The sequence below is a fragment of the Ambystoma mexicanum genome, chromosome 5q (genome assembly GCF_040938575.1).
Source record: "Ambystoma mexicanum isolate Mex_15411 chromosome 5q, UKY_AmexF1_1, whole genome shotgun sequence".
NCBI lineage: Eukaryota > Metazoa > Chordata > Amphibia > Caudata > Ambystomatidae > Ambystoma > Ambystoma mexicanum.
The window spans coordinates 527,265,186-527,292,094 of NC_090933.1; the positions used below are offsets into that span (position 1 = coordinate 527,265,186).

At 49.1% G+C, this 26,909-nt stretch overlaps 22 non-coding genes across 22 annotated transcripts; all 22 read right to left on the bottom strand.

Annotated features, from left to right (window-relative positions):
• Nucleotides 1-879: 879 nt before the first annotated feature.
• Nucleotides 880-952, bottom strand: TRNAA-UGC (transfer RNA alanine (anticodon UGC)). Its single transcript has one exon. It is a non-coding gene; the product is annotated as a tRNA-Ala (tRNA).
• Nucleotides 953-2,051: 1,099 nt separating this feature from the next.
• Nucleotides 2,052-2,124, bottom strand: TRNAA-UGC (transfer RNA alanine (anticodon UGC)). Its single transcript has one exon. It is a non-coding gene; the product is annotated as a tRNA-Ala (tRNA).
• Nucleotides 2,125-3,224: 1,100 nt separating this feature from the next.
• Nucleotides 3,225-3,297, bottom strand: TRNAA-UGC (transfer RNA alanine (anticodon UGC)). The gene has a single exon. It is a non-coding gene; the product is annotated as a tRNA-Ala (tRNA).
• Nucleotides 3,298-5,569: 2,272 nt separating this feature from the next.
• TRNAA-UGC (transfer RNA alanine (anticodon UGC)) lies at nucleotides 5,570-5,642 on the bottom strand. The gene has a single exon. It is a non-coding gene; the product is annotated as a tRNA-Ala (tRNA).
• Nucleotides 5,643-6,742: 1,100 nt separating this feature from the next.
• On the bottom strand, nucleotides 6,743-6,815 carry TRNAA-UGC (transfer RNA alanine (anticodon UGC)). The gene has a single exon. It is a non-coding gene; the product is annotated as a tRNA-Ala (tRNA).
• Nucleotides 6,816-7,914: 1,099 nt separating this feature from the next.
• Nucleotides 7,915-7,987, bottom strand: TRNAA-UGC (transfer RNA alanine (anticodon UGC)). Its single transcript has one exon. It is a non-coding gene; the product is annotated as a tRNA-Ala (tRNA).
• A 1,099-nt stretch (nucleotides 7,988-9,086) lies between these two features.
• Nucleotides 9,087-9,159, bottom strand: TRNAA-UGC (transfer RNA alanine (anticodon UGC)). The gene has a single exon. It is a non-coding gene; the product is annotated as a tRNA-Ala (tRNA).
• A 1,100-nt stretch (nucleotides 9,160-10,259) lies between these two features.
• TRNAA-UGC (transfer RNA alanine (anticodon UGC)) lies at nucleotides 10,260-10,332 on the bottom strand. The gene has a single exon. It is a non-coding gene; the product is annotated as a tRNA-Ala (tRNA).
• Nucleotides 10,333-11,431: 1,099 nt separating this feature from the next.
• TRNAA-UGC (transfer RNA alanine (anticodon UGC)) lies at nucleotides 11,432-11,504 on the bottom strand. Its single transcript has one exon. It is a non-coding gene; the product is annotated as a tRNA-Ala (tRNA).
• A 1,099-nt stretch (nucleotides 11,505-12,603) lies between these two features.
• On the bottom strand, nucleotides 12,604-12,676 carry TRNAA-UGC (transfer RNA alanine (anticodon UGC)). Its single transcript has one exon. It is a non-coding gene; the product is annotated as a tRNA-Ala (tRNA).
• Nucleotides 12,677-13,776: 1,100 nt separating this feature from the next.
• On the bottom strand, nucleotides 13,777-13,849 carry TRNAA-UGC (transfer RNA alanine (anticodon UGC)). The gene has a single exon. It is a non-coding gene; the product is annotated as a tRNA-Ala (tRNA).
• A 1,099-nt stretch (nucleotides 13,850-14,948) lies between these two features.
• Nucleotides 14,949-15,021, bottom strand: TRNAA-UGC (transfer RNA alanine (anticodon UGC)). The gene has a single exon. It is a non-coding gene; the product is annotated as a tRNA-Ala (tRNA).
• Nucleotides 15,022-16,120: 1,099 nt separating this feature from the next.
• Nucleotides 16,121-16,193, bottom strand: TRNAA-UGC (transfer RNA alanine (anticodon UGC)). The gene has a single exon. It is a non-coding gene; the product is annotated as a tRNA-Ala (tRNA).
• A 1,099-nt stretch (nucleotides 16,194-17,292) lies between these two features.
• Nucleotides 17,293-17,365, bottom strand: TRNAA-UGC (transfer RNA alanine (anticodon UGC)). The gene has a single exon. It is a non-coding gene; the product is annotated as a tRNA-Ala (tRNA).
• A 1,100-nt stretch (nucleotides 17,366-18,465) lies between these two features.
• On the bottom strand, nucleotides 18,466-18,538 carry TRNAA-UGC (transfer RNA alanine (anticodon UGC)). The gene has a single exon. It is a non-coding gene; the product is annotated as a tRNA-Ala (tRNA).
• A 1,099-nt stretch (nucleotides 18,539-19,637) lies between these two features.
• On the bottom strand, nucleotides 19,638-19,710 carry TRNAA-UGC (transfer RNA alanine (anticodon UGC)). Its single transcript has one exon. It is a non-coding gene; the product is annotated as a tRNA-Ala (tRNA).
• Nucleotides 19,711-20,809: 1,099 nt separating this feature from the next.
• Nucleotides 20,810-20,882, bottom strand: TRNAA-UGC (transfer RNA alanine (anticodon UGC)). The gene has a single exon. It is a non-coding gene; the product is annotated as a tRNA-Ala (tRNA).
• Nucleotides 20,883-21,982: 1,100 nt separating this feature from the next.
• TRNAA-UGC (transfer RNA alanine (anticodon UGC)) lies at nucleotides 21,983-22,055 on the bottom strand. The gene has a single exon. It is a non-coding gene; the product is annotated as a tRNA-Ala (tRNA).
• Nucleotides 22,056-23,154: 1,099 nt separating this feature from the next.
• TRNAA-UGC (transfer RNA alanine (anticodon UGC)) lies at nucleotides 23,155-23,227 on the bottom strand. Its single transcript has one exon. It is a non-coding gene; the product is annotated as a tRNA-Ala (tRNA).
• A 1,100-nt stretch (nucleotides 23,228-24,327) lies between these two features.
• Nucleotides 24,328-24,400, bottom strand: TRNAA-UGC (transfer RNA alanine (anticodon UGC)). Its single transcript has one exon. It is a non-coding gene; the product is annotated as a tRNA-Ala (tRNA).
• A 1,099-nt stretch (nucleotides 24,401-25,499) lies between these two features.
• On the bottom strand, nucleotides 25,500-25,572 carry TRNAA-UGC (transfer RNA alanine (anticodon UGC)). Its single transcript has one exon. It is a non-coding gene; the product is annotated as a tRNA-Ala (tRNA).
• Nucleotides 25,573-26,671: 1,099 nt separating this feature from the next.
• TRNAA-UGC (transfer RNA alanine (anticodon UGC)) lies at nucleotides 26,672-26,744 on the bottom strand. The gene has a single exon. It is a non-coding gene; the product is annotated as a tRNA-Ala (tRNA).
• Nucleotides 26,745-26,909: the final 165 nt, after the last annotated feature.

Sequence of the window (26,909 nt, forward strand, 5' to 3'; positions counted from 1 at the left end):
GACTCCACTGCCACGCCCTTTCACGCTGGACCTGCGCTTGTGATCAAGAGGCTGCACACCAACCCCATAGACCCGAGAGCTGAATTGAGAAGGTGCTTGCCTGCTGTTTAAGGCCACTTGCACGCTGCTTGGAGCCAAAGGCCCAGCTTTGGAGTGCATTTGTCATTTTTACCAGATGGACATATTTTCCAATAGAGCGTCAGAATACTAAACAGGGAAGATTGAGGTCTGGAAACGGAGTCCACTTTCCAACGTGTGTCCCATAAAGCGGAAGTGTCCAGCCGAGTGCAAGCAGGTGCAGGTTGCACGCGTGTTATGGGACAGTGCAGCTTTGGACGTGATCCAATGCTCCTGTAGTTATCAGTGGGCCAGTACAGGTGACACCAGTGAGAGAAGAGGAAAAGAAAGAACTCTCGAGCTGTTGGCTGAGCGGCCCCAGTGGCCTTATGGATAAGGCAGTGGCCTACTTAAACCAAGGATCGTGGGTTCGAGTCCCATCAGGGGTGGATCCTGGAATTTTGTTCAAACTTCTGCCAAAGTTATATGCGGGAGTAGAGGGTGGGTGCAGGCTATTATTTTGCTGGGGGGCGCTGTGTAGTCCCGAACGTGCCTGCTGGTCGGAGACTTTAAATGCCGGCCCCATAGACCCGAGAGCTGAATAGAGAAGGTGCTTGCTTCTCATTTTATTTCTCTCTGTTGCATAGTTTCACGCCAGCTGCCAGCCTTGGTGCAGAAATGTGTAACGTTTTGGCATAGTAGAAAATGGACGGAAGACTTTTGGGATGATAGTAAACACCCTGAAGCCAGCAGCGCATGCCTCATTTGCGAGGATTTAAGAGTTTTGAATAAAAAAAGTCAAATGAAAGAAAAGTTTCTTGCTGGAGAATGCGGGCATCGATCCCGCTACCTCTCGCATGCAAAGCGAGCGCTCTACCATCTGAGCTAATTCCCCTTCTGCGCAAGTGATCTTAAAGGACAGCTTAGTCTTTATCTCGCACTTGCTTGGCTGTCCAGGGACCTGTAGTGCATAAAGTCGCTTCTCTTCATCTGCCAGGGGAAAAATCACAATGTCACCTTTTTGCCCAAAACAAAAAGTAATGGAGCTACAAATAAAGCTGCAGATGGCCATCCATTGCAATGAAGATTGGCCAACTAGGTTTTAATAGCAGAGTGACTCCACTGCCACGCCCTTTCACGCTGGACCTGCGCTTGTGATCAAGAGGCTGCACACCAACCCCATAGACCCGAGAGCTGAATTGAGAAGGTGCTTGCCTGCTGTTTAAGGCCACTTGCACGCTGCTTGGAGCCAAAGGCCCAGCTTTGGAGTGCATTTGTCATTTTTACCAGATGGACATATTTTCCAATAGAGCGTCAGAATACTAAACAGGGAAGATTGAGGTCTGGAAACGGAGTCCACTTTCCAACGTGTGTCCCATAAAGCGGAAGTGTCCAGCCGAGTGCAAGCAGGTGCAGGTTGCACGCGTGTTATGGGACAGTGCAGCTTTGGACGTGATCCAATGCTCCTGTAGTTATCAGTGGGCCAGTACAGGTGACACCAGTGAGAGAAGAGGAAAAGAAAGAACTCTCGAGCTGTTGGCTGAGCGGCCCCAGTGGCCTTATGGATAAGGCAGTGGCCTACTTAAACCAAGGATCGTGGGTTCGAGTCCCATCAGGGGTGGATCCTGGAATTTTGTTCAAACTTCTGCCAAAGTTATATGCGGGAGTAGAGGGTGGGTGCAGGCTATTATTTTGCTGGGGGGCGCTGTGTAGTCCCGAACGTGCCTGCTGGTCGGAGACTTTAAATGCCGGCCCCATAGACCCGAGAGCTGAATAGAGAAGGTGCTTGCTTCTCATTTTATTTCTCTCTGTTGCATAGTTTCACGCCAGCTGCCAGCCTTGGTGCAGAAATGTGTAACGTTTTGGCATAGTAGAAAATGGACGGAAGACTTTTGGGATGATAGTAAACACCCTGAAGCCAGCAGCGCATGCCTCATTTGCGAGGATTTAAGAGTTTTGAATAAAAAAAGTCAAATGAAAGAAAAGTTTCTTGCTGGAGAATGCGGGCATCGATCCCGCTACCTCTCGCATGCAAAGCGAGCGCTCTACCATCTGAGCTAATTCCCCTTCTGAGCAAATGATCTTAAAGGACAGCTTAGTCTTTATCTCGCACTTGCTTGGCTGTCCAGGGACCTGTAGTGCATAAAGTCGCTTCTCTTCATCTGCCAGGGGAAAAATCACAATGTCACCTTTTTGCCCAAAACAAAAAGTAATGGAGCTACAAATAAAGCTGCAGATGGCCATCCATTGCAATGAAGATTGGCCAACTAGGTCTTAATAGCAGAGTGACTCCACTGCCACGCCCTTTCACGCTGGACCTGCGCTTGTGATCAAGAGGCTGCACACCAACCCCATAGACCTGAGAGCTGAATTGAGAAGGTGCTTGCCTGCTGTTTAAGGCCACTTGCACGCTGCTTGGAGCCAAAGGCCCAGCTTTGGAGTGCATTTGTCATTTTTACCAGATGGACATATTTTCCAATAGAGCGTCAGAATACTAAACAGGGAAGATTGAGGTCTGGAAACGGAGTCCACTTTCCAACGTGTGTCCCATAATGCGGAAGTGTCCAGCCGAGTGCAAGCAGGTGCAGGTTGCACGCGTGTTATGGGACAGTGCAGCTTTGGACGTGATCCAATGCTCCTGTAGTTATCAGTGGGCCAGTACAGGTGACACCAGTGAGAGAAGAGGAAAAGAAAGAACTCTCCAGCTGTTGGCTGAGCGGCCCCAGTGGCCTTATGGATAAGGCAGTGGCCTACTTAAACCAAGGATCGTGGGTTCGAGTCCCATCAGGGGTGGATCCTGGAATTTTGTTCAAACTTCTGCCAAAGTTATATGCGGGAGTAGAGGGTGGGTGCAGGCTATTATTTTGCTGGGGGGCGCTGTGTAGTCCCGAACGTGCCCTGCTGGTCGGAGACTTTAAATGCCGGCCCCATAGACCCGAGAGCTGAATAGAGAAGGTGCTTGCTTCTCATTTTATTTCTCTCTGTTGCATAGTTTCACGCCAGCTGCCAGCCTTGGTGCAGAAATGTGTAACGTTTTGGCATAGTAGAAAATGGACGGAAGACTTTTGGGATGATAGTAAACACCCTGAAGCCAGCAGCGCATGCCTCATTTGCGAGGATTTAAGAGTTTTGAATAAAAAAAGTCAAATGAAAGAAAAGTTTCTTGCTGGAGAATGCGGGCATCGATCCCGCTACCTCTCGCATGCAAAGCGAGCGCTCTACCATCTGAGCTAATTCCCCTTCTGAGCAAATGATCTTAAAGGACAGCTTAGTCTTTATCTCGCACTTGCTTGGCTGTCCAGGGACCTGTAGTGCATAAAGTCGCTTCTCTTCATCTGCCAGGGGAAAAATCACAATGTCACCTTTTTGCCCAAAACAAAAAGTAATGGAGCTACAAATAAAGCTGCAGATGGCCATCCATTGCAATGAAGATTGGCCAACTAGGTCTTAATAGCAGAGTGACTCCACTGCCACGCCCTTTCACGCTGGACCTGCGCTTGTGATCAAGAGGCTGCACACCAACCCCATAGACCCGAGAGCTGAATTGAGAAGGTGCTTGCCTGCTGTTTAAGGCCACTTGCACGCTGCTTGGAGCCAAAGGCCCAGCTTTGGAGTGCATTTGTCATTTTTACCAGATGGACATATTTTCCAATAGAGCGTCAGAATACTAAACAGGGAAGATTGAGGTCTGGAAACGGAGTCCACTTTCCAACGTGTGTCCCATAAAGCGGAAGTGTCCAGCCGAGTGCAAGCAGGTGCAGGTTGCACGCGTGTTATGGGACAGTGCAGCTTTGGACGTGATCCAATGCTCCTGTAGTTATCAGTGGGCCAGTACAGGTGACACCAGTGAGAGAAGAGGAAAAGAAAGAACTCTCGAGCTGTTGGCTGAGCGGCCCCAGTGGCCTTATGGATAAGGCAGTGGCCTACTTAAACCAAGGATCGTGGGTTCGAGTCCCATCAGGGGTGGATCCTGGAATTTTGTTCAAACTTCTGCCAAAGTTATATGCGGGAGTAGAGGGTGGGTGCAGGCTATTATTTTGCTGGGGGGCGCTGTGTAGTCCCGAACGTGCCCTGCTGGTCGGAGACTTTAAATGCCGGCCCCATAGACCCGAGAGCTGAATAGAGAAGGTGCTTGCTTCTCATTTTATTTCTCTCTGTTGCATAGTTTCACGCCAGCTGCCAGCCTTGGTGCAGAAATGTGTAACGTTTTGGCATAGTAGAAAATGGACGGAAGACTTTTGGGATGATAGTAAACACCCTGAAGCCAGCAGCGCATGCCTCATTTGCGAGGATTTAAGAGTTTTGAATAAAAAAAGTCAAATGAAAGAAAAGTTTCTTGCTGGAGAACGCGGGCATCGATCCCGCTACCTCTCGCATGCAAAGCGAGCGCTCTACCATCTGAGCTAATTCCCCTTCTGCGCAAGTGATCTTAAAGGACAGCTTAGTCTTTATCTCGCACTTGCTTGGCTGTCCAGGGACCTGTAGTGCATAAAGTCGCTTCTCTTCATCTGCCAGGGGAAAAATCACAATGTCACCTTTTTGCCCAAAACAAAAAGTAATGGAGCTACAAATAAAGCTGCAGATGGCCATCCATTGCAATGAAGATTGGCCAACTAGGTTTTAATAGCAGAGTGACTCCACTGCCACGCCCTTTCACGCTGGACCTGCGCTTGTGATCAAGAGGCTGCACACCAACCCCATAGACCCGAGAGCTGAATTGAGAAGGTGCTTGCCTGCTGTTTAAGGCCACTTGCACGCTGCTTGGAGCCAAAGGCCCAGCTTTGGAGTGCATTTGTCATTTTTACCAGATGGACATATTTTCCAATAGAGCGTCAGAATACTAAACAGGGAAGATTGAGGTCTGGAAACGGAGTCCACTTTCCAACGTGTGTCCCATAAAGCGGAAGTGTCCAGCCGAGTGCAAGCAGGTGCAGGTTGCACGCGTGTTATGGGACAGTGCAGCTTTGGACGTGATCCAATGCTCCTGTAGTTATCAGTGGGCCAGTACAGGTGACACCAGTGAGAGAAGAGGAAAAGAAAGAACTCTCGAGCTGTTGGCTGAGCGGCCCCAGTGGCCTTATGGATAAGGCAGTGGCCTACTTAAACCAAGGATCGTGGGTTCGAGTCCCATCAGGGGTGGATCCTGGAATTTTGTTCAAACTTCTGCCAAAGTTATATGCGGGAGTAGAGGGTGGGTGCAGGCTATTATTTTGCTGGGGGGCGCTGTGTAGTCCCGAACGTGCCTGCTGGTCGGAGACTTTAAATGCCGGCCCCATAGACCCGAGAGCTGAATAGAGAAGGTGCTTGCTTCTCATTTTATTTCTCTCTGTTGCATAGTTTCACGCCAGCTGCCAGCCTTGGTGCAGAAATGTGTAACGTTTTGGCATAGTAGAAAATGGACGGAAGACTTTTGGGATGATAGTAAACACCCTGAAGCCAGCAGCGCATGCCTCATTTGCGAGGATTTAAGAGTTTTGAATAAAAAAAGTCAAATGAAAGAAAAGTTTCTTGCTGGAGAATGCGGGCATCGATCCCGCTACCTCTCGCATGCAAAGCGAGCGCTCTACCATCTGAGCTAATTCCCCTTCTGAGCAAATGATCTTAAAGGACAGCTTAGTCTTTATCTCGCACTTGCTTGGCTGTCCAGGGACCTGTAGTGCATAAAGTCGCTTCTCTTCATCTGCCAGGGGAAAAATCACAATGTCACCTTTTTGCCCAAAACAAAAAGTAATGGAGCTACAAATAAAGCTGCAGATGGCCATCCATTGCAATGAAGATTGGCCAACTAGGTCTTAATAGCAGAGTGACTCCACTGCCACGCCCTTTCACGCTGGACCTGCGCTTGTGATCAAGAGGCTGCACACCAACCCCATAGACCTGAGAGCTGAATTGAGAAGGTGCTTGCCTGCTGTTTAAGGCCACTTGCACGCTGCTTGGAGCCAAAGGCCCAGCTTTGGAGTGCATTTGTCATTTTTACCAGATGGACATATTTTCCAATAGAGCGTCAGAATACTAAACAGGGAAGATTGAGGTCTGGAAACGGAGTCCACTTTCCAACGTGTGTCCCATAATGCGGAAGTGTCCAGCCGAGTGCAAGCAGGTGCAGGTTGCACGCGTGTTATGGGACAGTGCAGCTTTGGACGTGATCCAATGCTCCTGTAGTTATCAGTGGGCCAGTACAGGTGACACCAGTGAGAGAAGAGGAAAAGAAAGAACTCTCCAGCTGTTGGCTGAGCGGCCCCAGTGGCCTTATGGATAAGGCAGTGGCCTACTTAAACCAAGGATCGTGGGTTCGAGTCCCATCAGGGGTGGATCCTGGAATTTTGTTCAAACTTCTGCCAAAGTTATATGCGGGAGTAGAGGGTGGGTGCAGGCTATTATTTTGCTGGGGGGCGCTGTGTAGTCCCGAACGTGCCCTGCTGGTCGGAGACTTTAAATGCCGGCCCCATAGACCCGAGAGCTGAATAGAGAAGGTGCTTGCTTCTCATTTTATTTCTCCCTGTTGCATAGTTTCACGCCAGCTGCCAGCCTTGGTGCAGAAATGTGTAACGTTTTGGCATAGTAGAAAATGGACGGAAGACTTTTGGGATGATAGTAAACACCCTGAAGCCAGCAGCGCATGCCTCATTTGCGAGGATTTAAGAGTTTTGAATAAAAAAAGTCAAATGAAAGAAAAGTTTCTTGCTGGAGAATGCGGGCATCGATCCCGCTACCTCTCGCATGCAAAGCGAGCGCTCTACCATCTGAGCTAATTCCCCTTCTGAGCAAATGATCTTAAAGGACAGCTTAGTCTTTATCTCGCACTTGCTTGGCTGTCCAGGGACCTGTAGTGCATAAAGTCGCTTCTCTTCATCTGCCAGGGGAAAAATCACAATGTCACCTTTTTGCCCAAAACAAAAAGTAATGGAGCTACAAATAAAGCTGCAGATGGCCATCCATTGCAATGAAGATTGGCCAACTAGGTCTTAATAGCAGAGTGACTCCACTGCCACGCCCTTTCACGCTGGACCTGCGCTTGTGATCAAGAGGCTGCACACCAACCCCATAGACCCGAGAGCTGAATTGAGAAGGTGCTTGCCTGCTGTTTAAGGCCACTTGCACGCTGCTTGGAGCCAAAGGCCCAGCTTTGGAGTGCATTTGTCATTTTTACCAGATGGACATATTTTCCAATAGAGCGTCAGAATACTAAACAGGGAAGATTGAGGTCTGGAAACGGAGTCCACTTTCCAACGTGTGTCCCATAATGCGGAAGTGTCCAGCCGAGTGCAAGCAGGTGCAGGTTGCACGCGTGTTATGGGACAGTGCAGCTTTGGACGTGATCCAATGCTCCTGTAGTTATCAGTGGGCCAGTACAGGTGACACCAGTGAGAGAAGAGGAAAAGAAAGAACTCTCGAGCTGTTGGCTGAGCGGCCCCAGTGGCCTTATGGATAAGGCAGTGGCCTACTTAAACCAAGGATCGTGGGTTCGAGTCCCATCAGGGGTGGATCCTGGAATTTTGTTCAAACTTCTGCCAAAGTTATATGCGGGAGTAGAGGGTGGGTGCAGGCTATTATTTTGCTGGGGGGCGCTGTGTAGTCCCGAACGTGCCTGCTGGTCGGAGACTTTAAATGCCGGCCCCATAGACCCGAGAGCTGAATAGAGAAGGTGCTTGCTTCTCATTTTATTTCTCTCTGTTGCATAGTTTCACGCCAGCTGCCAGCCTTGGTGCAGAAATGTGTAACGTTTTGGCATAGTAGAAAATGGACGGAAGACTTTTGGGATGATAGTAAACACCCTGAAGCCAGCAGCGCATGCCTCATTTGCGAGGATTTAAGAGTTTTGAATAAAAAAAGTCAAATGAAAGAAAAGTTTCTTGCTGGAGAATGCGGGCATCGATCCCGCTACCTCTCGCATGCAAAGCGAGCGCTCTACCATCTGAGCTAATTCCCCTTCTGCGCAAGTGATCTTAAAGGACAGCTTAGTCTTTATCTCGCACTTGCTTGGCTGTCCAGGGACCTGTAGTGCATAAAGTCGCTTCTCTTCATCTGCCAGGGGAAAAATCACAATGTCACCTTTTTGCCCAAAACAAAAAGTAATGGAGCTACAAATAAAGCTGCAGATGGCCATCCATTGCAATGAAGATTGGCCAACTAGGTTTTAATAGCAGAGTGACTCCACTGCCACGCCCTTTCACGCTGGACCTGCGCTTGTGATCAAGAGGCTGCACACCAACCCCATAGACCCGAGAGCTGAATTGAGAAGGTGCTTGCCTGCTGTTTAAGGCCACTTGCACGCTGCTTGGAGCCAAAGGCCCAGCTTTGGAGTGCATTTGTCATTTTTACCAGATGGACATATTTTCCAATAGAGCGTCAGAATACTAAACAGGGAAGATTGAGGTCTGGAAACGGAGTCCACTTTCCAACGTGTGTCCCATAAAGCGGAAGTGTCCAGCCGAGTGCAAGCAGGTGCAGGTTGCACGCGTGTTATGGGACAGTGCAGCTTTGGACGTGATCCAATGCTCCTGTAGTTATCAGTGGGCCAGTACAGGTGACACCAGTGAGAGAAGAGGAAAAGAAAGAACTCTCGAGCTGTTGGCTGAGCGGCCCCAGTGGCCTTATGGATAAGGCAGTGGCCTACTTAAACCAAGGATCGTGGGTTCGAGTCCCATCAGGGGTGGATCCTGGAATTTTGTTCAAACTTCTGCCAAAGTTATATGCGGGAGTAGAGGGTGGGTGCAGGCTATTATTTTGCTGGGGGGCGCTGTGTAGTCCCGAACGTGCCTGCTGGTCGGAGACTTTAAATGCCGGCCCCATAGACCCGAGAGCTGAATAGAGAAGGTGCTTGCTTCTCATTTTATTTCTCTCTGTTGCATAGTTTCACGCCAGCTGCCAGCCTTGGTGCAGAAATGTGTAACGTTTTGGCATAGTAGAAAATGGACGGAAGACTTTTGGGATGATAGTAAACACCCTGAAGCCAGCAGCGCATGCCTCATTTGCGAGGATTTAAGAGTTTTGAATAAAAAAAGTCAAATGAAAGAAAAGTTTCTTGCTGGAGAATGCGGGCATCGATCCCGCTACCTCTCGCATGCAAAGCGAGCGCTCTACCATCTGAGCTAATTCCCCTTCTGAGCAAATGATCTTAAAGGACAGCTTAGTCTTTATCTCGCACTTGCTTGGCTGTCCAGGGACCTGTAGTGCATAAAGTCGCTTCTCTTCATCTGCCAGGGGAAAAATCACAATGTCACCTTTTTGCCCAAAACAAAAAGTAATGGAGCTACAAATAAAGCTGCAGATGGCCATCCATTGCAATGAAGATTGGCCAACTAGGTCTTAATAGCAGAGTGACTCCACTGCCACGCCCTTTCACGCTGGACCTGCGCTTGTGATCAAGAGGCTGCACACCAACCCCATAGACCCGAGAGCTGAATTGAGAAGGTGCTTGCCTGCTGTTTAAGGCCACTTGCACGCTGCTTGGAGCCAAAGGCCCAGCTTTGGAGTGCATTTGTCATTTTTACCAGATGGACATATTTTCCAATAGAGCGTCAGAATACTAAACAGGGAAGATTGAGGTCTGGAAACGGAGTCCACTTTCCAACGTGTGTCCCATAATGCGGAAGTGTCCAGCCGAGTGCAAGCAGGTGCAGGTTGCACGCGTGTTATGGGACAGTGCAGCTTTGGACGTGATCCAATGCTCCTGTAGTTATCAGTGGGCCAGTACAGGTGACACCAGTGAGAGAAGAGGAAAAGAAAGAACTCTCGAGCTGTTGGCTGAGCGGCCCCAGTGGCCTTATGGATAAGGCAGTGGCCTACTTAAACCAAGGATCGTGGGTTCGAGTCCCATCAGGGGTGGATCCTGGAATTTTGTTCAAACTTCTGCCAAAGTTATATGCGGGAGTAGAGGGTGGGTGCAGGCTATTATTTTGCTGGGGGGCGCTGTGTAGTCCCGAACGTGCCCTGCTGGTCGGAGACTTTAAATGCCGGCCCCATAGACCCGAGAGCTGAATAGAGAAGGTGCTTGCTTCTCATTTTATTTCTCTCTGTTGCATAGTTTCACGCGAGCTGCCAGCCTTGGTGCAGAAATGTGTAACGTTTTGGCATAGTAGAAAATGGACGGAAGACTTTTGGGATGATAGTAAACACCCTGAAGCCAGCAGCGCATGCCTCATTTGCGAGGATTTAAGAGTTTTGAATAAAAAAAGTCAAATGAAAGAAAAGTTTCTTGCTGGAGAATGCGGGCATCGATCCCGCTACCTCTCGCATGCAAAGCGAGCGCTCTACCATCTGAGCTAATTCCCCTTCTGAGCGAATGATCTTAAAGGACAGCTTAGTCTTTATCTCGCACTTGCTTGGCTGTCCAGGGACCTGTAGTGCATAAAGTCGCTTCTCTTCATCTGCCAGGGGAAAAATCACAATGTCACCTTTTTGCCCAAAACAAAAAGTAATGGAGCTACAAATAAAGCTGCAGATGGCCATCCATTGCAATGAAGATTGGCCAACTAGGTCTTAATAGCAGAGTGACTCCACTGCCACGCCCTTTCACGCTGGACCTGCGCTTGTGATCAAGAGGCTGCACACCAACCCCATAGACCTGAGAGCTGAATTGAGAAGGTGCTTGCCTGCTGTTTAAGGCCACTTGCACGCTGCTTGGAGCCAAAGGCCCAGCTTTGGAGTGCATTTGTCATTTTTACCAGATGGACATATTTTCCAATAGAGCGTCAGAATACTAAACAGGTAAGATTGAGGTCTGGAAACGGAGTCCACTTTCCAACGTGTGTCCCATAATGCGGAAGTGTCCAGCCGAGTGCAAGCAGGTGCAGGTTGCACGCGTGTTATGGGACAGTGCAGCTTTGGACGTGATCCAATGCTCCTGTAGTTATCAGTGGGCCAGTACAGGTGACACCAGTGAGAGAAGAGGAAAAGAAAGAACTCTCCAGCTGTTGGCTGAGCGGCCCCAGTGGCCTTATGGATAAGGCAGTGGCCTACTTAAACCAAGGATCGTGGGTTCGAGTCCCATCAGGGGTGGATCCTGGAATTTTGTTCAAACTTCTGCCAAAGTTATATGCGGGAGTAGAGGGTGGGTGCAGGCTATTATTTTGCTGGGGGGCGCTGTGTAGTCCCGAACGTGCCTGCTGGTCGGAGACTTTAAATGCCGGCCCCATAGACCCGAGAGCTGAATAGAGAAGGTGCTTGCTTCTCATTTTATTTCTCTCTGTTGCATAGTTTCACGCCAGCTGCCAGCCTTGGTGCAGAAATGTGTAACGTTTTGGCATAGTAGAAAATGGACGGAAGACTTTTGGGATGATAGTAAACACCCTGAAGCCAGCAGCGCATGCCTCATTTGCGAGGATTTAAGAGTTTTGAATAAAAAAAGTCAAATGAAAGAAAAGTTTCTTGCTGGAGAATGCGGGCATCGATCCCGCTACCTCTCGCATGCAAAGCGAGCGCTCTACCATCTGAGCTAATTCCCCTTCTGCGCAAGTGATCTTAAAGGACAGCTTAGTCTTTATCTCGCACTTGCTTGGCTGTCCAGGGACCTGTAGTGCATAAAGTCGCTTCTCTTCATCTGCCAGGGGAAAAATCACAATGTCACCTTTTTGCCCAAAACAAAAAGTAATGGAGCTACAAATAAAGCTGCAGATGGCCATCCATTGCAATGAAGATTGGCCAACTAGGTCTTAATAGCAGAGTGACTCCACTGCCACGCCCTTTCACGCTGGACCTGCGCTTGTGATCAAGAGGCTGCACACCAACCCCATAGACCCGAGAGCTGAATTGAGAAGGTGCTTGCCTGCTGTTTAAGGCCACTTGCACGCTGCTTGGAGCCAAAGGCCCAGCTTTGGAGTGCATTTGTCATTTTTACCAGATGGACATATTTTCCAATAGAGCGTCAGAATACTAAACAGGGAAGATTGAGGTCTGGAAACGGAGTCCACTTTCCAACGTGTGTCCCATAAAGCGGAAGTGTCCAGCCGAGTGCAAGCAGGTGCAGGTTGCACGCGTGTTATGGGACAGTGCAGCTTTGGACGTGATCCAATGCTCCTGTAGTTATCAGTGGGCCAGTACAGGTGACACCAGTGAGAGAAGAGGAAAAGAAAGAACTCTCGAGCTGTTGGCTGAGCGGCCCCAGTGGCCTTATGGATAAGGCAGTGGCCTACTTAAACCAAGGATCGTGGGTTCGAGTCCCATCAGGGGTGGATCCTGGAATTTTGTTCAAACTTCTGCCAAAGTTATATGCGGGAGTAGAGGGTGGGTGCAGGCTATTATTTTGCTGGGGGGCGCTGTGTAGTCCCGAACGTGCCTGCTGGTCGGAGACTTTAAATGCCGGCCCCATAGACCCGAGAGCTGAATAGAGAAGGTGCTTGCTTCTCATTTTATTTCTCTCTGTTGCATAGTTTCACGCCAGCTGCCAGCCTTGGTGCAGAAATGTGTAACGTTTTGGCATAGTAGAAAATGGACGGAAGACTTTTGGGATGATAGTAAACACCCTGAAGCCAGCAGCGCATGCCTCATTTGCGAGGATTTAAGAGTTTTGAATAAAAAAAGTCAAATGAAAGAAAAGTTTCTTGCTGGAGAATGCGGGCATCGATCCCGCTACCTCTCGCATGCAAAGCGAGCGCTCTACCATCTGAGCTAATTCCCCTTCTGCGCAAGTGATCTTAAAGGACAGCTTAGTCTTTATCTCGCACTTGCTTGGCTGTCCAGGGACCTGTAGTGCATAAAGTCGCTTCTCTTCATCTGCCAGGGGAAAAATCACAATGTCACCTTTTTGCCCAAAACAAAAAGTAATGGAGCTACAAATAAAGCTGCAGATGGCCATCCATTGCAATGAAGATTGGCCAACTAGGTCTTAATAGCAGAGTGACTCCACTGCCACGCCCTTTCACGCTGGACCTGCGCTTGTGATCAAGAGGCTGCACACCAACCCCATAGACCCGAGAGCTGAATTGAGAAGGTGCTTGCCTGCTGTTTAAGGCCACTTGCACGCTGCTTGGAGCCAAAGGCCCAGCTTTGGAGTGCATTTGTCATTTTTACCAGATGGACATATTTTCCAATAGAGCGTCAGAATACTAAACAGGGAAGATTGAGGTCTGGAAACGGAGTCCACTTTCCAACGTGTGTCCCATAAAGCGGAAGTGTCCAGCCGAGTGCAAGCAGGTGCAGGTTGCACGCGTGTTATGGGACAGTGCAGCTTTGGACGTGATCCAATGCTCCTGTAGTTATCAGTGGGCCAGTACAGGTGACACCAGTGAGAGAAGAGGAAAAGAAAGAACTCTCGAGCTGTTGGCTGAGCGGCCCCAGTGGCCTTATGGATAAGGCAGTGGCCTACTTAAACCAAGGATCGTGGGTTCGAGTCCCATCAGGGGTGGATCCTGGAATTTTGTTCAAACTTCTGCCAAAGTTATATGCGGGAGTAGAGGGTGGGTGCAGGCTATTATTTTGCTGGGGGGCGCTGTGTAGTCCCGAACGTGCCCTGCTGGTCGGAGACTTTAAATGCCGGCCCCATAGACCCGAGAGCTGAATAGAGAAGGTGCTTGCTTCTCATTTTATTTCTCTCTGTTGCATAGTTTCACGCCAGCTGCCAGCCTTGGTGCAGAAATGTGTAACGTTTTGGCATAGTAGAAAATGGACGGAAGACTTTTGGGATGATAGTAAACACCCTGAAGCCAGCAGCGCATGCCTCATTTGCGAGGATTTAAGAGTTTTGAATAAAAAAAGTCAAATGAAAGAAAAGTTTCTTGCTGGAGAATGCGGGCATCGATCCCGCTACCTCTCGCATGCAAAGCGAGCGCTCTACCATCTGAGCTAATTCCCCTTCTGCGCAAGTGATCTTAAAGGACAGCTTAGTCTTTATCTCGCACTTGCTTGGCTGTCCAGGGACCTGTAGTGCATAAAGTCGCTTCTCTTCATCTGCCAGGGGAAAAATCACAATGTCACCTTTTTGCCCAAAACAAAAAGTAATGGAGCTACAAATAAAGCTGCAGATGGCCATCCATTGCAATGAAGATTGGCCAACTAGGTTTTAATAGCAGAGTGACTCCACTGCCACGCCCTTTCACGCTGGACCTGCGCTTGTGATCAAGAGGCTGCACACCAACCCCATAGACCCGAGAGCTGAATTGAGAAGGTGCTTGCCTGCTGTTTAAGGCCACTTGCACGCTGCTTGGAGCCAAAGGCCCAGCTTTGGAGTGCATTTGTCATTTTTACCAGATGGACATATTTTCCAATAGAGCGTCAGAATACTAAACAGGGAAGATTGAGGTCTGGAAACGGAGTCCACTTTCCAACGTGTGTCCCATAAAGCGGAAGTGTCCAGCCGAGTGCAAGCAGGTGCAGGTTGCACGCGTGTTATGGGACAGTGCAGCTTTGGACGTGATCCAATGCTCCTGTAGTTATCAGTGGGCCAGTACAGGTGACACCAGTGAGAGAAGAGGAAAAGAAAGAACTCTCGAGCTGTTGGCTGAGCGGCCCCAGTGGCCTTATGGATAAGGCAGTGGCCTACTTAAACCAAGGATCGTGGGTTCGAGTCCCATCAGGGGTGGATCCTGGAATTTTGTTCAAACTTCTGCCAAAGTTATATGCGGGAGTAGAGGGTGGGTGCAGGCTATTATTTTGCTGGGGGGCGCTGTGTAGTCCCGAACGTGCCTGCTGGTCGGAGACTTTAAATGCCGGCCCCATAGACCCGAGAGCTGAATAGAGAAGGTGCTTGCTTCTCATTTTATTTCTCTCTGTTGCATAGTTTCACGCCAGCTGCCAGCCTTGGTGCAGAAATGTGTAACGTTTTGGCATAGTAGAAAATGGACGGAAGACTTTTGGGATGATAGTAAACACCCTGAAGCCAGCAGCGCATGCCTCATTTGCGAGGATTTAAGAGTTTTGAATAAAAAAAGTCAAATGAAAGAAAAGTTTCTTGCTGGAGAATGCGGGCATCGATCCCGCTACCTCTCGCATGCAAAGCGAGCGCTCTACCATCTGAGCTAATTCCCCTTCTGAGCAAATGATCTTAAAGGACAGCTTAGTCTTTATCTCGCACTTGCTTGGCTGTCCAGGGACCTGTAGTGCATAAAGTCGCTTCTCTTCATCTGCCAGGGGAAAAATCACAATGTCACCTTTTTGCCCAAAACAAAAAGTAATGGAGCTACAAATAAAGCTGCAGATGGCCATCCATTGCAATGAAGATTGGCCAACTAGGTCTTAATAGCAGAGTGACTCCACTGCCACGCCCTTTCACGCTGGACCTGCGCTTGTGATCAAGAGGCTGCACACCAACCCCATAGACCCGAGAGCTGAATTGAGAAGGTGCTTGCCTGCTGTTTAAGGCCACTTGCACGCTGCTTGGAGCCAAAGGCCCAGCTTTGGAGTGCATTTGTCATTTTTACCAGATGGACATATTTTCCAATAGAGCGTCAGAATACTAAACAGGGAAGATTGAGGTCTGGAAACGGAGTCCACTTTCCAACGTGTGTCCCATAATGCGGAAGTGTCCAGCCGAGTGCAAGCAGGTGCAGGTTGCACGCGTGTTATGGGACAGTGCAGCTTTGGACGTGATCCAATGCTCCTGTAGTTATCAGTGGGCCAGTACAGGTGACACCAGTGAGAGAAGAGGAAAAGAAAGAACTCTCGAGCTGTTGGCTGAGCGGCCCCAGTGGCCTTATGGATAAGGCAGTGGCCTACTTAAACCAAGGATCGTGGGTTCGAGTCCCATCAGGGGTGGATCCTGGAATTTTGTTCAAACTTCTGCCAAAGTTATATGCGGGAGTAGAGGGTGGGTGCAGGCTATTATTTTGCTGGGGGGCGCTGTGTAGTCCCGAACGTGCCTGCTGGTCGGAGACTTTAAATGCCGGCCCCATAGACCCGAGAGCTGAATAGAGAAGGTGCTTGCTTCTCATTTTATTTCTCTCTGTTGCATAGTTTCACGCCAGCTGCCAGCCTTGGTGCAGAAATGTGTAACGTTTTGGCATAGTAGAAAATGGACGGAAGACTTTTGGGATGATAGTAAACACCCTGAAGCCAGCAGCGCATGCCTCATTTGCGAGGATTTAAGAGTTTTGAATAAAAAAAGTCAAATGAAAGAAAAGTTTCTTGCTGGAGAATGCGGGCATCGATCCCGCTACCTCTCGCATGCAAAGCGAGCGCTCTACCATCTGAGCTAATTCCCCTTCTGCGCAAGTGATCTTAAAGGACAGCTTAGTCTTTATCTCGCACTTGCTTGGCTGTCCAGGGACCTGTAGTGCATAAAGTCGCTTCTCTTCATCTGCCAGGGGAAAAATCACAATGTCACCTTTTTGCCCAAAACAAAAAGTAATGGAGCTACAAATAAAGCTGCAGATGGCCATCCATTGCAATGAAGATTGGCCAACTAGGTTTTAATAGCAGAGTGACTCCACTGCCACGCCCTTTCACGCTGGACCTGCGCTTGTGATCAAGAGGCTGCACACCAACCCCATAGACCCGAGAGCTGAATTGAGAAGGTGCTTGCCTGCTGTTTAAGGCCACTTGCACGCTGCTTGGAGCCAAAGGCCCAGCTTTGGAGTGCATTTGTCATTTTTACCAGATGGACATATTTTCCAATAGAGCGTCAGAATACTAAACAGGGAAGATTGAGGTCTGGAAACGGAGTCCACTTTCCAACGTGTGTCCCATAAAGCGGAAGTGTCCAGCCGAGTGCAAGCAGGTGCAGGTTGCACGCGTGTTATGGGACAGTGCAGCTTTGGACGTGATCCAATGCTCCTGTAGTTATCAGTGGGCCAGTACAGGTGACACCAGTGAGAGAAGAGGAAAAGAAAGAACTCTCGAGCTGTTGGCTGAGCGGCCCCAGTGGCCTTATGGATAAGGCAGTGGCCTACTTAAACCAAGGATCGTGGGTTCGAGTCCCATCAGGGGTGGATCCTGGAATTTTGTTCAAACTTCTGCCAAAGTTATATGCGGGAGTAGAGGGTGGGTGCAGGCTATTATTTTGCTGGGGGGCGCTGTGTAGTCCCGAACGTGCCTGCTGGTCGGAGACTTTAAATGCCGGCCCCATAGACCCGAGAGCTGAATAGAGAAGGTGCTTGCTTCTCATTTTATTTCTCTCTGTTGCATAGTTTCACGCCAGCTGCCAGCCTTGGTGCAGAAATGTGTAACGTTTTGGCATAGTAGAAAATGGACGGAAGACTTTTGGGATGATAGTAAACACCCTGAAGCCAGCAGCGCATGCCTCATTTGCGAGGATTTAAGAGTTTTGAATAAAAAAAGTCAAATGAAAGAAAGGTTTCTTGCTGGAGAATGCGGGCATCGATCCCGCTACCTCTCGCATGCAAAGCGAGCGCTCTACCATCTGAGCTAATTCCCCTTCTGAGCGAATGATCTTAAAGGACAGCTTAGTCTTTATCTCGCACTTGCTTGGCTGTCCAGGGACCTGTAGTGCATAAAGTCGCTTCTCTTCATCTGCCAGGGGAAAAATCACAATGTCACCTTTTTGCCCAAAACAAAAAGTAATGGAGCTACAAATAAAGCTGCAGATGGCCATCCATTGCAATGAAGATTGGCCAACTAGGTCTTAATAGCAGAGTGACTCCACTGCCACGCCCTTTCACGCTGGACCTGCGCTTGTGATCAAGAGGCTGCACACCAACCCCATAGACCTGAGAGCTGAATTGAGAAGGTGCTTGCCTGCTGTTTAAGGCCACTTGCACGCTGCTTGGAGCCAAAGGCCCAGCTTTGGAGTGCATTTGTCATTTTTACCAGATGGACATATTTTCCAATAGAGCGTCAGAATACTAAACAGGGAAGATTGAGGTCTGGAAACGGAGTCCACTTTCCAACGTGTGTCCCATAATGCGGAAGTGTCCAGCCGAGTGCAAGCAGGTGCAGGTTGCACGCGTGTTATGGGACAGTGCAGCTTTGGACGTGATCCAATGCTCCTGTAGTTATCAGTGGGCCAGTACAGGTGACACCAGTGAGAGAAGAGGAAAAGAAAGAACTCTCCAGCTGTTGGCTGAGCGGCCCCAGTGGCCTTATGGATAAGGCAGTGGCCTACTTAAACCAAGGATCGTGGGTTCGAGTCCCATCAGGGGTGGATCCTGGAATTTTGTTCAAACTTCTGCCAAAGTTATATGCGGGAGTAGAGGGTGGGTGCAGGCTATTATTTTGCTGGGGGGCGCTGTGTAGTCCCGAACGTGCCCTGCTGGTCGGAGACTTTAAATGCCGGCCCCATAGACCCGAGAGCTGAATAGAGAAGGTGCTTGCTTCTCATTTTATTTCTCCCTGTTGCATAGTTTCACGCCAGCTGCCAGCCTTGGTGCAGAAATGTGTAACGTTTTGGCATAGTAGAAAATGGACGGAAGACTTTTGGGATGATAGTAAACACCCTGAAGCCAGCAGCGCATGCCTCATTTGCGAGGATTTAAGAGTTTTGAATAAAAAAAGTCAAATGAAAGAAAAGTTTCTTGCTGGAGAATGCGGGCATCGATCCCGCTACCTCTCGCATGCAAAGCGAGCGCTCTACCATCTGAGCTAATTCCCCTTCTGAGCAAATGATCTTAAAGGACAGCTTAGTCTTTATCTCGCACTTGCTTGGCTGTCCAGGGACCTGTAGTGCATAAAGTCGCTTCTCTTCATCTGCCAGGGGAAAAATCACAATGTCACCTTTTTGCCCAAAACAAAAAGTAATGGAGCTACAAATAAAGCTGCAGATGGCCATCCATTGCAATGAAGATTGGCCAACTAGGTCTTAATAGCAGAGTGACTCCACTGCCACGCCCTTTCACGCTGGACCTGCGCTTGTGATCAAGAGGCTGCACACCAACCCCATAGACCCGAGAGCTGAATTGAGAAGGTGCTTGCCTGCTGTTTAAGGCCACTTGCACGCTGCTTGGAGCCAAAGGCCCAGCTTTGGAGTGCATTTGTCATTTTTACCAGATGGACATATTTTCCAATAGAGCGTCAGAATACTAAACAGGGAAGATTGAGGTCTGGAAACGGAGTCCACTTTCCAACGTGTGTCCCATAATGCGGAAGTGTCCAGCCGAGTGCAAGCAGGTGCAGGTTGCACGCGTGTTATGGGACAGTGCAGCTTTGGACGTGATCCAATGCTCCTGTAGTTATCAGTGGGCCAGTACAGGTGACACCAGTGAGAGAAGAGGAAAAGAAAGAACTCTCGAGCTGTTGGCTGAGCGGCCCCAGTGGCCTTATGGATAAGGCAGTGGCCTACTTAAACCAAGGATCGTGGGTTCGAGTCCCATCAGGGGTGGATCCTGGAATTTTGTTCAAACTTCTGCCAAAGTTATATGCGGGAGTAGAGGGTGGGTGCAGGCTATTATTTTGCTGGGGGGCGCTGTGTAGTCCCGAACGTGCCTGCTGGTCGGAGACTTTAAATGCCGGCCCCATAGACCCGAGAGCTGAATAGAGAAGGTGCTTGCTTCTCATTTTATTTCTCTCTGTTGCATAGTTTCACGCCAGCTGCCAGCCTTGGTGCAGAAATGTGTAACGTTTTGGCATAGTAGAAAATGGACGGAAGACTTTTGGGATGATAGTAAACACCCTGAAGCCAGCAGCGCATGCCTCATTTGCGAGGATTTAAGAGTTTTGAATAAAAAAAGTCAAATGAAAGAAAAGTTTCTTGCTGGAGAATGCGGGCATCGATCCCGCTACCTCTCGCATGCAAAGCGAGCGCTCTACCATCTGAGCTAATTCCCCTTCTGCGCAAGTGATCTTAAAGGACAGCTTAGTCTTTATCTCGCACTTGCTTGGCTGTCCAGGGACCTGTAGTGCATAAAGTCGCTTCTCTTCATCTGCCAGGGGAAAAATCACAATGTCACCTTTTTGCCCAAAACAAAAAGTAATGGAGCTACAAATAAAGCTGCAGATGGCCATCCATTGCAATGAAGATTGGCCAACTAGGTTTTAATAGCAGAGTGACTCCACTGCCACGCCCTTTCACGCTGGACCTGCGCTTGTGATCAAGAGGCTGCACACCAACCCCATAGACCCGAGAGCTGAATTGAGAAGGTGCTTGCCTGCTGTTTAAGGCCACTTGCACGCTGCTTGGAGCCAAAGGCCCAGCTTTGGAGTGCATTTGTCATTTTTACCAGATGGACATATTTTCCAATAGAGCGTCAGAATACTAAACAGGGAAGATTGAGGTCTGGAAACGGAGTCCACTTTCCAACGTGTGTCCCATAAAGCGGAAGTGTCCAGCCGAGTGCAAGCAGGTGCAGGTTGCACGCGTGTTATGGGACAGTGCAGCTTTGGACGTGATCCAATGCTCCTGTAGTTATCAGTGGGCCAGTACAGGTGACACCAGTGAGAGAAGAGGAAAAGAAAGAACTCTCGAGCTGTTGGCTGAGCGGCCCCAGTGGCCTTATGGATAAGGCAGTGGCCTACTTAAACCAAGGATCGTGGGTTCGAGTCCCATCAGGGGTGGATCCTGGAATTTTGTTCAAACTTCTGCCAAAGTTATATGCGGGAGTAGAGGGTGGGTGCAGGCTATTATTTTGCTGGGGGGCGCTGTGTAGTCCCGAACGTGCCTGCTGGTCGGAGACTTTAAATGCCGGCCCCATAGACCCGAGAGCTGAATAGAGAAGGTGCTTGCTTCTCATTTTATTTCTCTCTGTTGCATAGTTTCACGCCAGCTGCCAGCCTTGGTGCAGAAATGTGTAACGTTTTGGCATAGTAGAAAATGGACGGAAGACTTTTGGGATGATAGTAAACACCCTGAAGCCAGCAGCGCATGCCTCATTTGCGAGGATTTAAGAGTTTTGAATAAAAAAAGTCAAATGAAAGAAAAGTTTCTTGCTGGAGAATGCGGGCATCGATCCCGCTACCTCTCGCATGCAAAGCGAGCGCTCTACCATCTGAGCTAATTCCCCTTCTGAGCAAATGATCTTAAAGGACAGCTTAGTCTTTATCTCGCACTTGCTTGGCTGTCCAGGGACCTGTAGTGCATAAAGTCGCTTCTCTTCATCTGCCAGGGGAAAAATCACAATGTCACCTTTTTGCCCAAAACAAAAAGTAATGGAGCTACAAATAAAGCTGCAGATGGCCATCCATTGCAATGAAGATTGGCCAACTAGGTCTTAATAGCAGAGTGACTCCACTGCCACGCCCTTTCACGCTGGACCTGCGCTTGTGATCAAGAGGCTGCACACCAACCCCATAGACCTGAGAGCTGAATTGAGAAGGTGCTTGCCTGCTGTTTAAGGCCACTTGCACGCTGCTTGGAGCCAAAGGCCCAGCTTTGGAGTGCATTTGTCATTTTTACCAGATGGACATATTTTCCAATAGAGCGTCAGAATACTAAACAGGGAAGATTGAGGTCTGGAAACGGAGTCCACTTTCCAACGTGTGTCCCATAATGCGGAAGTGTCCAGCCGAGTGCAAGCAGGTGCAGGTTGCACGCGTGTTATGGGACAGTGCAGCTTTGGACGTGATCCAATGCTCCTGTAGTTATCAGTGGGCCAGTACAGGTGACACCAGTGAGAGAAGAGGAAAAGAAAGAACTCTCCAGCTGTTGGCTGAGCGGCCCCAGTGGCCTTATGGATAAGGCAGTGGCCTACTTAAACCAAGGATCGTGGGTTCGAGTCCCATCAGGGGTGGATCCTGGAATTTTGTTCAAACTTCTGCCAAAGTTATATGCGGGAGTAGAGGGTGGGTGCAGGCTATTATTTTGCTGGGGGGCGCTGTGTAGTCCCGAACGTGCCCTGCTGGTCGGAGACTTTAAATGCCGGCCCCATAGACCCGAGAGCTGAATAGAGAAGGTGCTTGCTTCTCATTTTATTTCTCCCTGTTGCATAGTTTCACGCCAGCTGCCAGCCTTGGTGCAGAAATGTGTAACGTTTTGGCATAGTAGAAAATGGACGGAAGACTTTTGGGATGATAGTAAACACCCTGAAGCCAGCAGCGCATGCCTCATTTGCGAGGATTTAAGAGTTTTGAATAAAAAAAGTCAAATGAAAGAAAAGTTTCTTGCTGGAGAATGCGGGCATCGATCCCGCTACCTCTCGCATGCAAAGCGAGCGCTCTACCATCTGAGCTAATTCCCCTTCTGAGCAAATGATCTTAAAGGACAGCTTAGTCTTTATCTCGCACTTGCTTGGCTGTCCAGGGACCTGTAGTGCATAAAGTCGCTTCTCTTCATCTGCCAGGGGAAAAATCACAATGTCACCTTTTTGCCCAAAACAAAAAGTAATGGAGCTACAAATAAAGCTGCAGATGGCCATCCATTGCAATGAAGATTGGCCAACTAGGTCTTAATAGCAGAGTGACTCCACTGCCACGCCCTTTCACGCTGGACCTGCGCTTGTGATCAAGAGGCTGCACACCAACCCCATAGACCCGAGAGCTGAATTGAGAAGGTGCTTGCCTGCTGTTTAAGGCCACTTGCACGCTGCTTGGAGCCAAAGGCCCAGCTTTGGAGTGCATTTGTCATTTTTACCAGATGGACATATTTTCCAATAGAGCGTCAGAATACTAAACAGGGAAGATTGAGGTCTGGAAACGGAGTCCACTTTCCAACGTGTGTCCCATAATGCGGAAGTGTCCAGCCGAGTGCAAGCAGGTGCAGGTTGCACGCGTGTTATGGGACAGTGCAGCTTTGGACGTGATCCAATGCTCCTGTAGTTATCAGTGGGCCAGTACAGGTGACACCAGTGAGAGAAGAGGAAAAGAAAGAACTCTCGAGCTGTTGGCTGAGCGGCCCCAGTGGCCTTATGGATAAGGCAGTGGCCTACTTAAACCAAGGATCGTGGGTTCGAGTCCCATCAGGGGTGGATCCTGGAATTTTGTTCAAACTTCTGCCAAAGTTATATGCGGGAGTAGAGGGTGGGTGCAGGCTATTATTTTGCTGGGGGGCGCTGTGTAGTCCCGAACGTGCCTGCTGGTCGGAGACTTTAAATGCCGGCCCCATAGACCCGAGAGCTGAATAGAGAAGGTGCTTGCTTCTCATTTTATTTCTCTCTGTTGCATAGTTTCACGCCAGCTGCCAGCCTTGGTGCAGAAATGTGTAACGTTTTGGCATAGTAGAAAATGGACGGAAGACTTTTGGGATGATAGTAAACACCCTGAAGCCAGCAGCGCATGCCTCATTTGCGAGGATTTAAGAGTTTTGAATAAAAAAAGTCAAATGAAAGAAAAGTTTCTTGCTGGAGAATGCGGGCATCGATCCCGCTACCTCTCGCATGCAAAGCGAGCGCTCTACCATCTGAGCTAATTCCCCTTCTGCGCAAGTGATCTTAAAGGACAGCTTAGTCTTTATCTCGCACTTGCTTGGCTGTCCAGGGACCTGTAGTGCATAAAGTCGCTTCTCTTCATCTGCCAGGGGAAAAATCACAATGTCACCTTTTTGCCCAAAACAAAAAGTAATGGAGCTACAAATAAAGCTGCAGATGGCCATCCATTGCAATGAAGATTGGCCAACTAGGTCTTAATAGCAGAGTGACTCCACTGCCACGCCCTTTCACGCTGGACCTGCGCTTGTGATCAAGAGGCTGCACACCAACCCCATAGACCCGAGAGCTGAATTGAGAAGGTGCTTGCCTGCTGTTTAAGGCCACTTGCACGCTGCTTGGAGCCAAAGGCCCAGCTTTGGAGTGCATTTGTCATTTTTACCAGATGGACATATTTTCCAATAGAGCGTCAGAATACTAAACAGGGAAGATTGAGGTCTGGAAACGGAGTCCACTTTCCAACGTGTGTCCCATAAAGCGGAAGTGTCCAGCCGAGTGCAAGCAGGTGCAGGTTGCACGCGTGTTATGGGACAGTGCAGCTTTGGACGTGATCCAATGCTCCTGTAGTTATCAGTGGGCCAGTACAGGTGACACCAGTGAGAGAAGAGGAAAAGAAAGAACTCTCGAGCTGTTGGCTGAGCGGCCCCAGTGGCCTTATGGATAAGGCAGTGGCCTACTTAAACCAAGGATCGTGGGTTCGAGTCCCATCAGGGGTGGATCCTGGAATTTTGTTCAAACTTCTGCCAAAGTTATATGCGGGAGTAGAGGGTGGGTGCAGGCTATTATTTTGCTGGGGGGCGCTGTGTAGTCCCGAACGTGCCCTGCTGGTCGGAGACTTTAAATGCCGGCCCCATAGACCCGAGAGCTGAATAGAGAAGGTGCTTGCTTCTCATTTTATTTCTCTCTGTTGCATAGTTTCACGCCAGCTGCCAGCCTTGGTGCAGAAATGTGTAACGTTTTGGCATAGTAGAAAATGGACGGAAGACTTTTGGGATGATAGTAAACACCCTGAAGCCAGCAGCGCATGCCTCATTTGCGAGGATTTAAGAGTTTTGAATAAAAAAAGTCAAATGAAAGAAAAGTTTCTTGCTGGAGAATGCGGGCATCGATCCCGCTACCTCTCGCATGCAAAGCGAGCGCTCTACCATCTGAGCTAATTCCCCTTCTGCGCAAGTGATCTTAAAGGACAGCTTAGTCTTTATCTCGCACTTGCTTGGCTGTCCAGGGACCTGTAGTGCATAAAGTCGCTTCTCTTCATCTGCCAGGGGAAAAATCACAATGTCACCTTTTTGCCCAAAACAAAAAGTAATGGAGCTACAAATAAAGCTGCAGATGGCCATCCATTGCAATGAAGATTGGCCAACTAGGTTTTAATAGCAGAGTGACTCCACTGCCACGCCCTTTCACGCTGGACCTGCGCTTGTGATCAAGAGGCTGCACACCAACCCCATAGACCCGAGAGCTGAATTGAGAAGGTGCTTGCCTGCTGTTTAAGGCCACTTGCACGCTGCTTGGAGCCAAAGGCCCAGCTTTGGAGTGCATTTGTCATTTTTACCAGATGGACATATTTTCCAATAGAGCGTCAGAATACTAAACAGGGAAGATTGAGGTCTGGAAACGGAGTCCACTTTCCAACGTGTGTCCCATAAAGCGGAAGTGTCCAGCCGAGTGCAAGCAGGTGCAGGTTGCACGCGTGTTATGGGACAGTGCAGCTTTGGACGTGATCCAATGCTCCTGTAGTTATCAGTGGGCCAGTACAGGTGACACCAGTGAGAGAAGAGGAAAAGAAAGAACTCTCGAGCTGTTGGCTGAGCGGCCCCAGTGGCCTTATGGATAAGGCAGTGGCCTACTTAAACCAAGGATCGTGGGTTCGAGTCCCATCAGGGGTGGATCCTGGAATTTTGTTCAAACTTCTGCCAAAGTTATATGCGGGAGTAGAGGGTGGGTGCAGGCTATTATTTTGCTGGGGGGCGCTGTGTAGTCCCGAACGTGCCTGCTGGTCGGAGACTTTAAATGCCGGCCCCATAGACCCGAGAGCTGAATAGAGAAGGTGCTTGCTTCTCATTTTATTTCTCTCTGTTGCATAGTTTCACGCCAGCTGCCAGCCTTGGTGCAGAAATGTGTAACGTTTTGGCATAGTAGAAAATGGACGGAAGACTTTTGGGATGATAGTAAACACCCTGAAGCCAGCAGCGCATGCCTCATTTGCGAGGATTTAAGAGTTTTGAATAAAAAAAGTCAAATGAAAGAAAAGTTTCTTGCTGGAGAATGCGGGCATCGATCCCGCTACCTCTCGCATGCAAAGCGAGCGCTCTACCATCTGAGCTAATTCCCCTTCTGAGCAAATGATCTTAAAGGACAGCTTAGTCTTTATCTCGCACTTGCTTGGCTGTCCAGGGACCTGTAGTGCATAAAGTCGCTTCTCTTCATCTGCCAGGGGAAAAATCACAATGTCACCTTTTTGCCCAAAACAAAAAGTAATGGAGCTACAAATAAAGCTGCAGATGGCCATCCATTGCAATGAAGATTGGCCAACTAGGTCTTAATAGCAGAGTGACTCCACTGCCACGCCCTTTCACGCTGGACCTGCGCTTGTGATCAAGAGGCTGCACACCAACCCCATAGACCCGAGAGCTGAATTGAGAAGGTGCTTGCCTGCTGTTTAAGGCCACTTGCACGCTGCTTGGAGCCAAAGGCCCAGCTTTGGAGTGCATTTGTCATTTTTACCAGATGGACATATTTTCCAATAGAGCGTCAGAATACTAAACAGGGAAGATTGAGGTCTGGAAACGGAGTCCACTTTCCAACGTGTGTCCCATAATGCGGAAGTGTCCAGCCGAGTGCAAGCAGGTGCAGGTTGCACGCGTGTTATGGGACAGTGCAGCTTTGGACGTGATCCAATGCTCCTGTAGTTATCAGTGGGCCAGTACAGGTGACACCAGTGAGAGAAGAGGAAAAGAAAGAACTCTCGAGCTGTTGGCTGAGCGGCCCCAGTGGCCTTATGGATAAGGCAGTGGCCTACTTAAACCAAGGATCGTGGGTTCGAGTCCCATCAGGGGTGGATCCTGGAATTTTGTTCAAACTTCTGCCAAAGTTATATGCGGGAGTAGAGGGTGGGTGCAGGCTATTATTTTGCTGGGGGGCGCTGTGTAGTCCCGAACGTGCCTGCTGGTCGGAGACTTTAAATGCCGGCCCCATAGACCCGAGAGCTGAATAGAGAAGGTGCTTGCTTCTCATTTTATTTCTCTCTGTTGCATAGTTTCACGCCAGCTGCCAGCCTTGGTGCAGAAATGTGTAACGTTTTGGCATAGTAGAAAATGGACGGAAGACTTTTGGGATGATAGTAAACACCCTGAAGCCAGCAGCGCATGCCTCATTTGCGAGGATTTAAGAGTTTTGAATAAAAAAAGTCAAATGAAAGAAAAGTTTCTTGCTGGAGAATGCGGGCATCGATCCCGCTACCTCTCGCATGCAAAGCGAGCGCTCTACCATCTGAGCTAATTCCCCTTCTGCGCAAGTGATCTTAAAGGACAGCTTAGTCTTTATCTCGCACTTGCTTGGCTGTCCAGGGACCTGTAGTGCATAAAGTCGCTTCTCTTCATCTGCCAGGGGAAAAATCACAATGTCACCTTTTTGCCCAAAACAAAAAGTAATGGAGCTACAAATAAAGCT